Here is an 8,331-nt window from a genome sequence, read left to right as displayed (position 1 = left end):
TGTTGACAGGAAACGTACCGAGTACGATATCCATAGCATTTTGTGCCTCTTCTTTGGTTACGTGGTTCAGATGACCCTTCCTGTGGTTGTTGTTGGGATTGAAATTGTTTCGCTTGGGCGCTGAATTATTGCCGCCGTTGTTCGGCTTTGGGGTTGAGTTCCTTGGCTTGGGGCACTGTTTGGCATAGTGCCCTTCTTCTCCACAAGCGTAACAAGTAACGCCGAGGCGATAGGTGAACTCCTTGTCCCTTGCATGAAAATTCTTGATTGGGCGTGAGACATTGGATGAGGATTTGTGTGTCCCACCCTTTTGAAAATCTGTCTTGCTTCGGTGATTGTGAGCATGGTTAGTCTGGTCCCTTTTTCGCTTGCGGATATCTTCCAGACCGCGTCTCTCATTTTCCAGAGTAATGGCTTTGTCCACCAGTGTTTTAAAATCAGGAAAAGTGTGCACGACCAGTTGGCATTTAAGCGTGGGCGCCAGACCGTCAAGGAATTTCTCCATCTTCTTGATTTCAGTCATACGCTCTTCATTGGCGTAGCGGGATAATAGAGTAAATTGACTGTTGTAATCTGACACTGTCATGTTCCTTTGTTTGAGGTCATCGAACTCTCTCTTCTTGATTTTCATAATACTCTTAGGAATGTGTGCACCACGGAAACCTTCCTTGAAATCATCCCAGGTTATGTCATTTTCGTTGGGATGCATGTGTAGAAAATTCTCCCACCACGATGCGGCTGCTCCTGTGAGATAGTGCGGAGCATACAATACCTTTTCGGGGTCTGAACATTTTGCAATAATTAATTTCCTCTCCATATCTCGAAGCCAGTCCTCGGCTTCAAGAGGTTTGTCAGTGTGAGAAAATGTTTGGGGACGTGTCTTCTGAAGCTCAGATAACTTGGATTGCTGCGGATACTGTCCATGGTGATTCCCCATGTTGATGACTTGGTTCATCATTTCACGATGCTGTTGCTGACTCTGTTCATAAAGGCGGCACATTTGGGAAAGTGTCGTTTCCCTGTTCTGTTGACTCGACTGCCCTTGTGTGAAATTGTTGCCTGGTTGAGTGTCATAATCTTCCTCTGGCGGAGTAGGCATGGAGCGAGTCCAAGGACGAGACATTTTTCACTCTGGGGATATATTTTGTAAAACTCATAAGAAAAGCGAAGATGGTCGCAAAAACAAATCCAAAATTGCACAAGGATGGCAAATAATTTAAATGACCAAGATCACTTAAGAAAACAAATCGAATTGCGCACGGAGAAGGACTGCTCATTACATATCTTACATGCGGGCGATAATTATACAATACCTCACTCAGGATATGCGTACATAATCCTGACATGTTATTTAGGCTAGTGCACTTCTCCAGTTCCTACATGATGCGCAAACAGGCTACTCCTCACAACCTATGTACATATCTTACAAAGCGGTACATCGCATGACGGGCAAACGCACTCAGCCGGAAATGTTGATGATCTCCTTGGCTCTGCCAAGGGTGAGGCGCAGTGAGGTTGGGGACTCGACCTCCTCCTCACTAATAGGCTCCAGACGTGAAGGGCTGCGTCGGGTAGATGGAGCGAGTGCCAGGGGCGGAGCAACACGAATAGGAGTAGGCACAACGGGTGGTGCAGTGCGCGCTGAAGTGGGCGCAAAGGCCTGGTTGAACTCTTCGGTGGTAGGCAGGCGACGAGTAGGTGCATAAGATGCTGATGACGAGACAAAAGTCAGTGGCGGTGCGACGGGCAGGAGCTCCCTCCTGTTGGCGGCACAGCCATGGACTGAGTCCATGCGGGCAGCTACGAAGTCGTCCACCAGGTTGTCGAAGGCTGCCTCCAGAGCCCGGAGATACTCAATGAGCATCTCAAAAGCCTCATCTCGTTCTCCTCTGGGGCAGGAGAATGCGTAGTGACAGGTGTAAGGCACATGGCACGGAAGATAGCGGTAGCGACGAGTCTTCATCGCGGGAAGGACATCCCTGAGGCGAGCTATCGCCTCACGGGCTGCCATCTGCATAGCATGCCTCTCCGTAGGCATGGCTCTTCCCACGAACCGGAAGCGGCGTAACTCACCACGCCCTCCCCTGAACTGCACCGCGGCCTGGTGCATGGTCAGACTGTCGTTGACCTTGTGCTGGTAGAGTGTGAAGACTGGGCGCACAGACGGCCCCATCGCGACCGGAACGACGAAGGAGAGAAGCTTGACGAACCCATCGGGCACGTTGGCGAAGGTCTGAGACTCGCTGCTGTTGTCGGCCATCTACAAAGGTAAGCAAAAATTCTGAATGGTCAGATCATAAATTTATGCTGACAGTCAGAAAATGACTACAATTGCAAAAATATAAATTAGCTCTATCATGCTAATAACCAATTAGCGATCGCACCTAGTGGCTTCCTACAGTCAGCCTGGCTCTGGTACCAAGCTTGTCACGACCGGTTTTCCAATAAAAATATTTATTGAGAAACCAATCTTTTGAGTCCAGTATGAGAGAAATCCTCCTCACTGGTAGAGAAATTCTTGATACAATAAGCTAGTAGCATAGGATATATTACAGGGTTGAGCTAGGGCTGCTCAACAAATTATTACAAGCGCGCCAATAATTATACATAATGGCGGATATAACACAATGGTGTGGTGGCATACTACTGACTCGAGGATAAAGTGATGGTGGAATAACACAGTGGGGAGTGTGATAACAAGACTCTCAATCTGGCATCTCGTCGAGCGTCAAGGTAAGGCTCGATGAATTTTATTTGGGTTGCGGAAGCGGATATAATACAGTGACCAAATCCAGGGTTGCACGAGACTGACTGGGATTCCTCTAGGCGTCGGACTCGCTATCGAACTCTTCATCCATGAGATCGCCTTCGTCAGCATCTGGCCAAATCAACAAGCCAGTGAGTACTTTGAAAGTAGTCGCAAGACAGTTCGGACGTAAGATATAACAAATGCATGCATGAATGCGTCATGATTAATTCACCAACTGGACATTCAAAAATTAGCATGACGAAATAAGTAAAAGGGAAACGGTGGTAGTCCGCCTGAAATCCCAACAAAACATAAATGAAAACCGATCGGGTGTCTGAAGAGACGCGTCGAAAGGTGAACAGATAAAAGAAAAGGTGCCACAGTCAGGCGTCTTAGCGACACCACATAAAGGGCTTTAAAAGAAATGCCACAGTCGGACGTCTGGGCGACATCACAGAAAGGGCTTTAAAAGAAATGCCACAGTCGGACGTCGGGGCGACATCACAGAAAGGGCTTTAAAAGAAATGCCACAGTCGGACGTCGGGGCGACATCACAGAAAGGGCTTTAAAAGAAATGCCATAGTCGGACGTCGGGGCGACGTCACAGAAAGGGCTTTAAAAGAAATGCCACAGTCGGACGTCTGAGCGACATCGCAGAAAGGGCTTTAAAAGAAATGCCACAGTCGAACGTCGGGGCGAATCACGGAAAGGGCTTTAAAAGAAATGCCACAGTCGGACGTCGGGGCGACATCACAGAGAGGTCTTTAAAAGAAATGCCACTGTCGGACGTCGGGGCGACATCACAAAAAGGGCTTTATTCACAAGTAAATAATACTCATAATAAATATTCAATTCATGATAATAAACAGGTTAGTCCACCCACAGGAATAACATTTAACCGGACTTAGCACTCATGGGATTCACCGGAGTCTCGGTCATCAAACTGATACTGTTAGGACAAGATAATACGAATTTGGACATGGAATAGATGATTCAAGGAATGTATGACTCTGCAGAGTTTATACAAAATTTTTCCCACAGCCAACGGATTTCCGTAGTCACGAAGGACTAGTTCCGTTTACGGTTTTTCGGAAGAAAACACAGCTATCCAGTACACACCCATCCTACCTCTCGATGCCAGGACTCACCCTAGACATCGTCCAAGAAAAACTTTTGAGACGGGGAGATCACAATCTCGAATAGCATGGGATCAAATTTATATACGCGCGCTCTAAGGGGTGCCCCCCTCTCGGTCCCAACCGGAAACACCCATGCCCCCTGACCGGATGACTGGCTTTAATCCAGGGCCATAGAACCATCATCCCGGCCTCTCCTTTTGGTGTGTACCAGGAAAGTGGTTTGCAACTTACTAAACCATATTCCTTGCGGAAAACATGTGGTAGTACAGGGAAGGAAATGAGAGGAACTGGACCGATACGGTTTGACACTGAAGTCATATAGTCTGGCATAAGACTGGCATGCTACGACACTGCCATCTTACCCATCCTCATGCCAACACATGGCCATGCATACTCACATCCATCCACTTATGGATCATCGAACTCACTTACCTCAACATTTCATAGAAATAACGTTCATCGGTATGCTCATCAACACGCCATGAAACTAACTAAATGCAAGACATGCCAAGACACTCATCATATCAAAAGTTCAAACATGCTTGCCTGGTTCGGAGTAGTCGGAGCCTAGCTCGGTGAAGTTCGCGGCTCCGTTACCTCCTTCGGTATCTACGGTATAAAGAAATACATGCGCTATCGTAAATACCAAGAGGTACACAGAAAGTTATACCAAATATTTTTCAAATAAATATGATTAAAAACTAGACAAAATTCTGAAGAGGACAGAAAAAGAATCACTCAAAAATACCTTTCTGTTAAAAAGTTATAAGGGTTTTAATCCAGGGACTCATCTGTAATGAAACAGAAAGTTTCCAGGGGCTAGTTTATAAAAACAGAAAACGCTTCGGCAGAAACTACGCCAACCCAAAGGGAAAGCGCATTTGGCAGAAGGCGTTTTCAGAAAACGCTTCGTTTAGAAAGGACAGAGAGGCTGACAGCGGGTTCCACTTGTCATGTTTAAACTTTCAAATGGGAGGGACGAGGCTCGTCGGCGCCCGAGGGCTGCGGTGGTCGCCGGCGGCGATCCACGGCGAAGTAAGGGGATCGGAGGTTACCAACGTGCTCACCGTGTCCTTCCGCAACGGTGGGTGGTGGTGTTGGTCGCCGGGGAGCACCACGTCGACGGCGGTCTCAACTCCGGCGGACGGCGGTTCGGGCGTGGATGGAGCTCGTCGGAGAGGACTGCAAAGGCCAAATTGATGAGGGGGTTAGAGTACTGGGTGTGAGAGAGGGCTACGGACAAGGTTTGGGCGCCGGAGATGGCCTCACCGGAGTGAATCAAGCTGGAGGCCGAGGCGGAGCAAGGCGGCCGGAGTTGGGGAAGGAGACCTCCTCGAGGTCCTCCTGGTGGCTTGGCAGGGTCCTGGGGAGGTGCAGTGAAGGTGCGTGCTCGAGGGCGAGCTCGGGTTCCTTTTTATAGGCGATTCGAGGCGGTGGCCGAGAACGGGGTTCTCCGGCGAAGCTTACGGCGGCGCAGGGCATTGGTCGGGGAGGATTAGGGGTCGAGTGCCGTCGTGGGGGTTCAATGGGTCCGTTTAGGTGCTAAACTGGCCGGGGTTTGGGTGCTTGGGTCGAGCTCGACGGAACGGGGGTGGCGCGGCCCGTCGGTGGCAGGGAGCACGTTCCGTGCTTGCCCGGCCACGGTGATGGTGCCACGGGCGTGCGCTGGCATGCATGAGGCCACGCGGAGAGCCAGGGGGCTTTGGGCGGCGCTGAACGGCGTTCTGCCGTGGTGTGCCTTCTGTCGGCAGCCACGGGAGGTCCCGACGCCGCAGAAGACGCCGCGAGGGCGGGCCAGCGCGCCTGCGACGCAAGGAAGGCTCCACGCACGCGTGTGAAGCTCCGGACAAGAGGGAGGGGCTGCGGGCATCGAGCCAAGCGCACTGTGAGCTTGTGACTGAACTCTGAAGAAAACGACACTGTAAAACTGAATTTTACTGAACTTTACTGAAAATGCAAAGAACAGTGCAGCTCAGGTGTTCGACAGAATGCTTTTGGCATCTAGGGATTTTTCCTTGAGCTGAAATTTGGTGGAGTGGCTTCTCATTGCCCTAGTAGGCTGCATGATTTTTGGTGGAATTTTTGGAGTGTAGATATGAATTTCACCAAATTTGGCAAATCTGGTCCAAACTTGTAGTGAGTGAAATTTGAAATATTTGAAAAGAAGAAGAGTGGATCAAGATGGTTCTAGGTTGTGGGTACTAAAGACAATCCAGGGAAGTTGGTTTGGGATAAAAACTCAAAGGCAAAGTGGTACTTGCTTTGAAAATCACTTAGGCTCAAAATAATTGGCAGAAATGTTTTGGGAGATAAAATAATTGAAATAAAATCCAAAACTTGTTTGGACTTGTTGAGACAGAGGATTTAAATTGCTCAAAGGTGGAGGGAGGGGTTTTGAGAAGATTTACTATAGGAGACATGGTAAAACCATGGGGGGTTTCAAAAAGAAAGAAGTCCCAAAACTCCTAGGGTTTCTTTTTTTTAATGAAAATAAATAAGTTTGAGAGGGTAACAACCAGAAGGAAAAGCTTCCAAAAATTCAACACCAAATTTGAAAGGGAAAAGAAAATCCTTGCCAAAGGAAAGGAAGTTTTTAAGAGGAAGGATTTCTGGAAAAGAAATTTTAAATGCCCTCTTTTAAAATCCAACAAAGTTTTTGATAAAAACCAAATTAAAATTTTTGGAGTGTCACACTTTTCGGCAGTTCATGACCCTCAGGGAGGCTGTTAGCCCGTACTCCCAGGAATGCTTCGAAGCATTTCTGGCTACAGCCGTACTCAGCCTTCACTGCAATCAGTTGCGAGATGGCATCCAACTGAGATATTTTCGCACCCGCATAAAGAGGTTTCTTCGACGAGGCCAAGACCTCCAAGAAGGCCTTTGCGGTTGCCTCCGGCTCCTCCGGTTCATTCTGTGAAGGTGTCGCATTTGCCGTTTCTGCAACAATGACATCATCTAGCATGTCCCTGACCCCGTCTTCCTCATATCCATTGATGCGTTGTCGCATCACCTCCTCTCTACCACGGTCCTGCTTGGCTATGTTTATCGGCGGCATGTCAAAGTTTGGCATATATCCGTGCGTGCGAAGGTGCTCACTCATGTCCGTCTGATTTCTACGGTGACGTCTGGCACATCTCGCACAGGGGCATGGTGGGATAATTCTCATTGGACGGCGGAATATCTCCTTCAAATACACATCGGTTTTCGCGATCCACTCTGATGTTACTCGATTCCGACGGATAAAACCACTGTACATCCACTGATTATCTGCCATCCTTTGCTTTTTTGCAACCCACACAACATAATTAAGGATTCACTTAAATTAATCACATCAAATTTTCAGTTTCTATCGCGTTTAATCCACCTACATCTCTAATAGGTAAAGATGGGTTCTAATCCCACCCGAGGATGTGTAGATTGAGTAAGTTCTCCATTCTACCCCGTTCCGAGACAAAATTTCGGCAGCACCTCCCCGCAGTTCTCCAGATACACGTCTCGGCAAATAGCCGAGAGAATGTGCTCCGGAGAACAACAGGGAGGCACCGCCGGAATCCTATCTCGGAACGGGGTAGAACATGGAGAACATACCCAATCTACACATCCTCGGGCTGTCCGTGGAAAACGCTGGACAATCCGAAAGAGCAGCGGTGATAAATATGCAATTGAATGCATATTTATCGATGCAAACCTTTCGGACGGGAGACGCATAGGGTACGCTAGTTGACTTGAAAATGAAATCTAGTGACATGATTAAAAGAGCGTAGGAGGTGTAGGTGGATTCGTAGCTCACCCTCGGCTGTAGAGGAAGTAGTCGAACAGAGGAGGGACGATCCTTGACCAACAACTCCGATGACGATCACTCCACCGACATGAAACTCTACAAAACCTGCAAATTCCAAGGCGACAAAAATTTAGAACATCACAACTCATAAAGCATATTCATGATCAACTCACAAATTTAGGTGCATTCATTTATTCTTGAATCATGTAGGGTTATTTCATCACATATTCATCATCATCATCACAACTAACAATATTAAATAAATATTCATCATCATCATCATCACAACTAACAATATCAACAATATATTCATCATAATTGTCTATTCATCATCATCATCGATTCATCTCATCGAACAAACTTTTTATCTATCTCTATCTATATATCTAACAATCTATCTATCTAACAATCTATCTATCTATTGATCTATCTATCGATCTATCTATCTATATATCTAACAATCTATCTATCTAAAAACAGAAAAAAAGGTGGAGGTCTCACCCGAGCGGCAGGGCCGGGGCGAGGCGGAGCCAGGCAGGGCCGGGGCGAGGAGGCGACCGATGGGGCAGAGCCAGGCAGGGCCGGGGCGCGGGATGGGGGCGAGGTGGCGGCCGGCGAGGCAGGGTAGGTCGGGGCGAGGTGGCGACCGGTGGGGCAACAAC

The sequence above is a fragment of the Triticum aestivum genome, chromosome 7A (genome assembly GCF_018294505.1).
Source record: "Triticum aestivum cultivar Chinese Spring chromosome 7A, IWGSC CS RefSeq v2.1, whole genome shotgun sequence".
Lineage (NCBI taxonomy): Eukaryota > Viridiplantae > Streptophyta > Magnoliopsida > Poales > Poaceae > Triticum > Triticum aestivum.
Note: the sequence above shows the minus strand (reverse complement) of the source record.